Source organism: Anopheles aquasalis, chromosome 2 (genome assembly GCF_943734665.1).
Source record: "Anopheles aquasalis chromosome 2, idAnoAquaMG_Q_19, whole genome shotgun sequence".
Taxonomy (NCBI): Eukaryota; Metazoa; Arthropoda; class Insecta; order Diptera; family Culicidae; genus Anopheles; species Anopheles aquasalis.
In genome coordinates, this window is record NC_064877.1 from 61340647 (window position 1) to 61350646 (window position 10000).

The 10000-nt window shown below is 47.1% G+C and overlaps 1 protein-coding gene across 1 annotated transcript in view; it reads right to left on the bottom strand.

The window, feature by feature from the left end:
• Nucleotides 1-9657: 9657 nt before the first annotated feature.
• The window catches only part of LOC126581446 (neural-cadherin), a 121816-nt gene continuing 121473 nt past the window's right edge, over nucleotides 9658-10000 (bottom strand). The window contains exon 11 of the mRNA XM_050245109.1: nucleotides 9658-10000. This exon is cut by the window's right edge and continues 3342 nt beyond it. The gene's annotated coding sequence lies outside the window, so the exon portion shown is untranslated.

Below are 10000 nucleotides of genomic sequence, written 5' to 3' on the forward strand. Positions count from 1 at the left end.
GGGAGAATGAACCGGAGCGGTCTTTCTAATAATTTACTTTCGCGGACGTCGGGACGCCGAGACGCTTTTGAATCAATTTAGCGGAATTAATGTTGATCACAGTTCAGAGCCGGCGTGCAATCCACAGTCGACTGTCGATACTTCTTCTTTGGGGGGGTAACTTGGCGATGGCGATGGCGACGGAGACCTACCATCGGAACATGTGCAATCACTCGGCACGTTGGACTAGCTCGGCGTCCCTCGTTGGGGTTATTCCATTTTCCATTTTCGTTTTACTCTTCGCCTTAAACACTTAAGTTTTCTCGCTGGTTCCCTTGTACAGTCGAGTCGAGCTGGGCTTATCGAGGGCGCTGGCGATCCCAAAAATAGCATAAGATGTCATCGAAATCGAGCGAGGTCACGGTGAGAAGTGGGTGAAGAATATAAGAATACCGCAGGAGCTGCGGGTAGAAAGTGTGTCCTCACCTCTTCAGCTCTTCAGCACCAAGGACGTGCCTGCTGGCACGAATGTACGGATGCAGCAGCCGCCAGCGACTGCCAGACGGTCGGGGCCCGGGCACCTTCTGGTATCCCTCCCGCATATTATCTTTCTACCGGGATCAGGAGTGTCGTGTCTCGAGCGCACTATCGCGTCTTTCATCAAATTTGCACGTGATTCGACGGTCGGGCAGGCGGGCTTAAGACACAACAACTGTCCTTTGGTGCGCTCGAACGAACAAGCGAGCAAACGAGCGAGCGAGCGAGCGTCGATCGTATCTAGGCCAGGGATGTCGAGAGTCACGACGTGGATCGTGGGATTAGAGGGATGCAGCAAGGTTTTATGATGGATTATGGACCGCTTTTGGACTTCTTTTGCGAGGGTTTTGCTGTTGTTGTTGGCTGGGGAATTGTTGTTTTCATTTTAATGCTCAGTTATCCTATCTACTTAAGGGTTTTTTTTATGTTCAACCATCGAACACTTCTCTTTTTGTTGTAACAACGGACACTGTTTTCAAATTTTTATTTTGATCAAATTCCATGTTAGTGATTAACGTATATACCAGGTGTATAACCTTAAAACTGTTGGTTGCTTAAAAATGGGCTTACACATCAAATTGAACTTTCATTGACATGTCATACTGTTTTCTGTGTTTATTTGACACCTGTCTACATATATCAGTACACTACGATAACATAAGTGATACTACGCAAAAACATATATTTTTTCTTGAGTAATCATGTCTAGTACAAGATAATGCTGTGCGTTTGGTTGGATCAGATGAGTGTAGGTTATTATAAGCTGTTATAGCCTCGTGAAACTGTTAGGGCACCAGCTAATAATCAAAGTATAACTTGCTTTGCGTGAAACAACGCTGTTTTGTAATCAAAGACAATGAGAGGTTGATATTCCAATACTACAACGCATGGGCACACTTGTCAAAAATGGTCCATAATTATTTGAATTCAATAAACTGGGTGGTTCTACCTCCCCCCGCTAATTAACAGGACCTGTGCCATTCCAAATATCACCACTATTCAACGATCGGTCACTCGTTGGCCTAGCAGCACTTCGATTTGTATGAAGTTGTTGGAAAATGACATGACGGGTGGTTTGTGTCGCTAAATGAACAATGGAATTCTTTTGGCATGGGAGACACAAAACGCCCAAAAGATTGGAAAAATAAATAGCTAGCAAGTAAAAATAGTAAGATTAATTAATTTTTTGGGTTTTAATTTTTTAAATGTGTTATTATCGACAAAAAAACAGCAGCATCTGGTAGCTTTTCTAACAGTTTACGAAAATAAAAGTATCAGCATCTCACTAGTGATCTAATCCTTTTAAGAACCTTTTATTTGGTGTCTGCTTAAAATTGATGTCAAATATCGTTGCAGGAGAATAACAACTAGCGATCGGAGGTATTTCGTCGCACCTACCACATACAGAGCAACAATCTGCTTATCCACCATCTGCCTGGGGCTGCTGCGTGTGCACTGAACACGATAGAGGATTTATGATCGTGTTTCGCGGGGAATATGCTTTGTTTGCCAACGCTCCCCGTTTTCGCTCGCACATAAATCTCACCCACCGCCGTGTGCGAGGGCGGCTTCAAATATTCGCCTTCGCGAGACACGAGACAAGTGGAGTGTGAAATTGCGCTTCACCACGAAATCATCGCACCCTCAAACCAAACACCGGGGGGTAGACTTTTCTCCTCCATGCCCCATCGCTAGGACCGTTCACCTTCGAGAAGATGATGCTCTTGAAACTATTACCCTTTACTTCCAGTGAGGCTTCTCCTCACTATACCAGGGGATGGTGAGAGAAACTTTTAGCATTTTAGCTGAGCGTCGTGTGGCTCAGACGTCACGCAGCTCAGTAAAAACATGCAGCCAATACCTTTTCCCAGGCCCACGCAGAGGGGGGATAAGGTTGCAAGCGAAACTCCTGCCAACCGAGCGACGGTATCTGGCTTTCCCGGGGGACGCTCATTGTAATAGATTGTGGTATTCCTCGTTGTACGTAGGATACAGACAACACTTAACACAGGTAGTGGTGTGGTGTGGTGGACCCGAGGTGCACAACAATAACTTTTATCCCACAGTTACTCCGTTCACGTCCGCTGTATGGTCGGTAATTACATTGAAGCCAAATTGTGCTCGAAACAAGCCCCGCGCTGCTCTGACCGCGCCGGCTCTGTGCTGCTAGTGCAATGACAACTCACTCCAGCTAGTCCACTCCATTGGAAGGTAGAAGGAATATAGTTATGGTCTCCGCTCAGCGGCACGGGATGGGAAAGTTTTCGCGTGCCCAACCGAGGTGCAATTTGTTTCAATTCGAATGCAACAAAGTCCCGACCAACCCCAGCACTCGAGCGTGTTGCTTTTCGGTTCGGTGGAAAGGTACGTGCCAGGGACTGCCAAGATCTTTCAGTTCTTCCCAAAAACTATTGTCCATTGTGACCGTTGGTGGCGGCAGCGACACCGGTCCTGATGGTCATAACAATGAAGCTCTAGTGACTGTAAGCGCAGCGCATAAGATGACGTGGCACTCGAACTGCATGCCGGCTCGTGCTAAGGTGTGCAATAGCAGCGATGAGCAGGATTTATGCAGGATCTCAACGATCGTTAGCTTCGTGGCACGTGTTTACGTGGTTTACATCGTTAATTAGTTTGTGTCCTCGTGACGAGAGCGGTGCCGGTGGGTTGGTTTGTGCTGTGCAGTCCCGAGCGGTTGTTATGGGTCACCGTTTAATTTCTCAAAATTCTAATATCGTCCACTCAGCAACCCGACTGTAGACGGAATGCACCTATGGTTGCTTATGTTTTTGATATTTATGTTTGTGTTTGTTGATTGAAAACAAAGCACACACCAATGCTCTGTGGCAAGCCTTGGGTCAAAATGTTTGAAAGCTCCCTTCTCGTAGCAAAACGGTCTTGTGGTCGTTTTTACTTTGGCCGGGTGCCCTTGCTCACTCACGGAATGGACGTACATTCCACAGGTCACAACCGAAACACGATATTAAATTCCACAAAAACATGATTAAAAATGTTTATTTCACATCAAATCCTCAGCGCACAGCTTCGCAGACGAAAGTCAGCAAAAATGTGTATCTGATTCTGCTCGGTCGGTACACATCGGTGTGTTCCCTGGCAGACGCAGTCCATGAGCTCTTGGAGCTGTCGAGATGCTACAGTTGTGCCTTCGCTCCTTTCGCAACAAATCAGCTTATCAGTGGCGTTAATAGGATCAGTGGGCTTTCGACATTTGCGTCCTATTAGCGTGTGTGCCTTTGCTGTGAGTGAACGATGCATCACCAACCGAACAACCGGCCAACGGGCTGACCGGGCGATGTGGTCAAGATTAAAAGCTTAACTGCATGAATGACATTTTGATGGCGTTATCCGGGCGCGTACCAGCGCTAGAGGCGAAGGCCAGTGCCGGGCACCAGCTTTGATAGTGTCTGTCCTGCGGATTAACGCACGGCATTTGCGCCCGTTCCATCCTTTCCTTGCTTCACGGAGCCGCAGAATTACGCGACGATGCTCTCCATTCCGCTCTTTCTACGAAGAAGAGCGGAACAGTTTCATTCCTTTGACCTTTTTTGAGGGAGATTTTTTTCTAACCTAATGCTCCCCACCAACGTCCTCACATGAAGACCACTGCCAACTCTCCAATTTGGGTTCGATGATGATGATGACGACAATGGGACGTTCCGGTTGAATGCAGTTCGGTGCCCACTACACATGACAGCTGCCACCATTGTGCAAATATTATGGCACTCAACCCTAAAACCTCATCCAGCCCACAACTCCCCAGTTTTTCTCCACCACCTCATCCACCCTCCCCCGTCCCCTGTCCCCAAAAAGAGATGGAATGATTTTTGAGATAGAAGGAAAATAAAAGGGGAAACGGCAAACAAAACACAAAGGGAAAAATCCCCGGTAAAGCTGTCGCGGTGTGGCCAGCTCCACTCCACCCTGTTTGAAGACCACCCATTTCAACATAAAAGAGTGTGGTCGCGTGTATGATGGTGGAGTTCTCGTTGCTGCTTGCGAAGTGGTTGCACGATGCGAAGCAATAAGCCAAATTGCCGTGCAGCTTCTGTGCAGCTGCAACTGCAACTGTGCAAATAAGGTGAGAAGCCCTCCTGCCTTCCTCATTTCTTGTCCATCGGACCATCACGACGAAACTTTGCGATAAATGCAATCAACCAGCAACCATGGGGCGCAAGCGTTTTTGTCGCTCGAGACCGTGGACCGGGCCGTTGAGAAAAGCTAAAATGAACCACTAGCCTGGGGCACACCCAGCACACCAACCAGCCACTCCGACCGAGATCATTCTAAAATGTCGCATTAAAAGAGCGCCATGGACCGCAGACCGCTCCAGGGACCGAGGAGGTCCCACGGATCGTCCGGGAGCCGTTTGTCGAGCGATCTGAATTTCTGTCATCATTCTGGTCACCCGTATGCGCGCGCGTGTGTTTTTGTATAAAGTTGGTGCGAGAAGATGCCACGGCAAGACTCGGAAGCAACCGGTCAAAAGTTTGGCCTGGACGGGGGGAACTTTCCGGCCATTGGCGCTTGGTGAGAGAAAGTTGGTTGGCGCCAACCAACGAGTTTTCCCTCCTTTTTCGCTGCTCGATTGTCTTCCAATTTTTGCTGCTTTTTCGTCCGTACCAGGGCATTTTCCAGGCCCCTGCTTTCTGCTGCTGCTGCTGCTGTTAGCGCGCTTTTCTCCCTGCCAGCCGTCTCCGTCGGTGACAAATGCTTTCCAATAAAAAATAAAAATGAAAAAGAGAAAAATCGGACAACAATCAACGACGAACGGGCGTTAGTGAAATTAGCGTACGACTTTGGAAACTTAAATTAGCCCAACGAGAGTCGGTCGAGAATCGCGGTGGAAAAACGATGGCAACGCTAGCTGGCAAACGTTACCTGGTTCCGCGCATGGTCCGCTGGCTTCCTTATAATAAATTATGTGCGGCTGAATGCCCGGAGAACTGCGTACTGTTCCGTTTGCTCGCTCGCTGGCTAGATGGCGGATAGAAAAAAACCTCGCCATTTACGTCATGATTGCAATGCGGTCCCGTCGGTACACTCGCGGCGGCGGCACTGCGCTCAGCATAAATATCATTTGCAACATTGGCAAACAACCTGGTGCCACCAGGTGAAGTGGGTATGCAGTGCACGTATTGTGTGCGCGAAATTGAAAGGGGATTGTGTAAAGAAATCCTATTACTTCCTCGACACACGCTGTCGCAACCATTTTGCCGATGGAAAAAGAGAGAGAGAAAGGGGGGGGGGGGTGGCTTTACTCTGCACGGTTCTCCTCGGTATCGGTATTACCAGAGCCACAATCAAGGGGAGCAAGGCCCGGTGCTGATAACATTAGTTGAAACCGCGCGAGGATTCCCAAGACGCGAGCATTGTTTGAACTGTTATGCCATCGAAAGAGGTATGATTAAACCAATCTTACGGCGTTATTTGATGATGAAAGTATGGAAATTAAAATATGTGCAATGTGTTAAAAGGAAGCACACATGAACAATTCATGGACAAGGCTCGGTAATTACTTGCATATCATCGTGAACATATTTCCGTGCGGAACACTCGAGTCGCGGTCCAACCACACATGCCCATGGTGCGCAAACAAGAAACAGCAGCGTGGTGGTGCTGGCTGGTACGAGTAATACACCTGGGTGGCCTACTGTAATTAACTGGGAAATGTTGGCTCCCATTGCCAAGATGTTGAGCATATTAAATGGCAGCAAACGGACCGGCCGAACGGTAAGGGCCCGCAGGCTTCCAGGTCTTAGCACCCGTTGCCACCATGGCAACACGGTGTACGCGGCGAGTGCATCGAAAACCCACCACTGCAGCATCATGTGCAAACGCTACGATGACGACGACGTGGCGCTCGCTGTGCACCGGTAGTCTGTTGCATAAATTAGTGCTGCATTAATGAGACTGCGAAAGAAGCGCTGCCCTGTCCGTGGGTTATGGAGCGAGAGGAGGCGCCTTCTAGCGATAGCACAGCTCGACACGCTTTGTAGTGCGCGAAAATCCAACATAATCCTTCCACTCCACTACGGCCTCGAAACGTGCACGTGATTTATGCGCAAAAAAAGGCTTCCGATAAGGTGATGGTTCCCCGTGATTTAGCCACCAGCAGCTACCATCGTCAATAAGCTGTGTTTGATGTACGCCGTCACGGCACTGCTTATGCGGAGGTGTTGCCCATAAGTGATTGGGTGATTCGTGTTTCGTGTGCAGAGTTTGGTGGAATATGTGCCGCCGGGCGTTTGAAAATATGCGTTTATTAAATTTATGAATTGGTTGGACGAATCTCAGACCGAGTTCGGATAGCTTCAGGGGCATTTGTGTGAACACAGAGCGAAACAATGCGCTATGATTGGAGTACCATGCAATAGTAACGGTTTTGTGATGCCAATTTCTTTTCCATTTTCTAGAACAACCTACTACTGTGGAATATTGATCCATTGTTTTTATTTTGTATTTCAATTTTTAATTGCAAACCCATTGGCAGCAACAATATTTAAAATTCAAATCGAAGAGTGAATAACTCCAAAAGCTATGGTAATACAACAGCAGCTTATACTTTGGTATTTTAATTTTTGTTATGCCTTTGAAAATAGCGTACAAATGAAGAGAAAAATAGTATAAAATGTACAATTTATAATGATAATGATAATAATGCAAACTATGAAAATAATTCCCTATGATCAACAAGTTTCCAATTGTAGCTAATAATCAATCTCAATACATCGACAACTTGTATTTTAAACTCTCGAATGTAGTTCATATTGTACGCTAGAATAAATACCGTTTTGTGCACTAAGGGAGAGAAATAGAACAAACACAAACTCATGAGCTCTTTCCACACGCATATACTGCTCACCTTTCCTATACGCCACCAAAATGTGAATTCGAAGGGTGGAGGTTTACATGCTGCAGCGAGATAATCTTGCTGGTGAGATTAGTATTCCGCGCACGTTCCGGTTCGTTCTATTGTGCCATAGCCCACACACGCAAGTGGTTCCTCGTGCTGGCAGATGCGGTGTTACGACGTGTTAAACAGAGAGGCTCGGCTCAATTGTTTATTTTATTCTTAATGTCGATCGTTGGCGGAAGCCCTAGCGACGGATGGCCACCCTCCAGGTCCACGTTCTCGCAGCAACAATCCGAGATTAGATCCGAGCAGCGTATGTTTGGACCCTCGATTGCGAGAAGGGACGGGCTGCGTGGAACCGAAGACGGAGGAAGGAAGGTAAAAAGCTTATGCTACCTGCGCTGCGGTCGGATGGAAGATTAACAATGCAGTCTATTATTGTGCGGCTTGTTTGTGGCGGATTTAGCAATAAGATAAGAGATTGCCGGGTAAGTGTGAGTGTTTCGGTGTCGAACGGTGGCAGCATCATTTCTCATTCTGTTCCGTTCCACCTTCCAGGAAAAGCTTATCTAGTTGCTGCGCGCTGAAGGACATAATTCATTTGGTGTGCTTTATACCGTTCGGTGTCTTACAAATATGTAATCATTTTTTAACTTCCGACGATTTCAAGCAGATTCCTTCTCACTCCGAGGTGTAGCTCAGTAGCTCGAACGTGGATCAAAATCTTCTACCAGTAACTGGACACGCCCTGAAAGAAGTTCCCTAATTGATGTGATATCATTCTGCAGCAGCTTAATGGAATTTTTCTTACCTTCGGTTTGATCACCATAAGACGACGATAAGCTGGCAATCTTGTTGCTGCTGCTGCTCGAGAATATCCGAAGTTCTTAAACTTCCCAAAAGAATTCCACTCTCAACCATCGTCATCAGCGTGATTATCATCGATGAAGTGGGTCGTCTCGGCGACACACTTTACCCTTAAGAATGCCTTCAAGGCGAGGCGAAACGAAGCGAATACTTTAGCTATAAACCAACAGCAAACTCTCAGTCAGCTCGCTGCAAGTATTTGCTGCTGTGGCAAGCACTTGAAAAGTGAAAAACCCACGGCCAAAGTTTCCTCACAAAAGGCAAAAAGCTTTTCTCGTGCACCACTCGGTGCGACACAGCTGCAGCCAAACTGGCCTGGACGTCTGCTCGCTTGCCAGGAGAGTGTACACTTAGGACACGGCATAGAAACTGGCAACGGCCAAGAGCTGCACAATGTTGGCGTCCTTCCGAAAGCCACAGCATGCCAAAGTCCAACTATATCCTGTTGCCGGCCTTGCCGTTACCGTTTCAAACCTGCAATGCATTGCCAAGACTCCTGTCCACCATTGTCCAGTCCCGTCCAGTCCAGTGTGTGTGCTTGGGAGCCGAGTTTCCGTTACTCCACGAGAAAGAACGAGGATTGCGGGTGGCGGAAGCACGAAATTTATGCTAAATTGTTGTTTATCGAGTTTCTCGCTTCAGCAGCAATACCGCAAGACGGCGCACTAACAACCTCGCCCGTAAGCGAGTCCAAGGCCACGATTTGCGGCATTTTTGTGGCCAGCAGAATGAAGAAAAGTAAAAGTTTCATCATTTACTTTGCAATACCTACCCACGGCCCACGACGACTCCGCGCGACCTCCACCGAGAAAGGCCACTTCCTCTCCTGTCTCACGACGTGGAATCAACGGTTGAAGATGATTTTAATGGAAAACAATCTAATGCATTATGGATTCGGATGCTATGCACACCAACGCACACACACCGGCAAATAGTGCTTTTGGTTGATTGAAAAAAACATTTATAAACGACCCCTTAAAAAAAAACACCCACCGAGCGCCACCTGCAACTTACATGCACATCCCTGGTGCCAGGAGGTGCCAAACACAATTTCGCTGACCAAATTTGATTACTAACTGGAAAGTGGAAAACACACTGGAAAAGTGGAAAACACACGCAACTGAGCGCCTACAGGCCCCCTCCTTGGGTCCCGTGCTAAAGTGAAATTAATAGCGCTTCATTACCATTTTTATTGGATTGTAAATTTATTTCCCTTTCCATTCCATCACACCGCCGTCAATAACAATAACTTGCGTGCGCTTCGCTTCGGTTTCGCGCATGACGTCATGACGGCATTTCTTTCCGGTCGGTCCATCGTCGATAATAAGCGATACAAGCGGTGAGAGCGTTTATTTTTAATTTTAATAATTTTTTATTAAACTCTTACTTTTGGTTTTGGTTTTTTTTGTTGGTTTTTTACAACGGATTTCACATTTCACGCGCGTTCTGGCCTCTTTCGTGATTCGTTTTCGTCTCTCTTTTGCTGCTGCTTCGCTTTCGTTCGGTTTATTCGTTTACAGTGTTACATCGTTTTTCGCCCTTCCCCCTTGTTTCCGGGGGTAGGCATTACAGTTTAAAAGAAACACGAGACAAAACAGTGTGTACAATAGAAAATAGAAAATCGTTTCCAAACGGCCTACAATTTGCAGGAATTTTGCGCCATCCTCAGGGCTGGCTTTTGATTTCCGTTCCGTTTCCCTTCTGACCCATCTGCGGTTACTATGGACGCACTTAAGTAGGCTG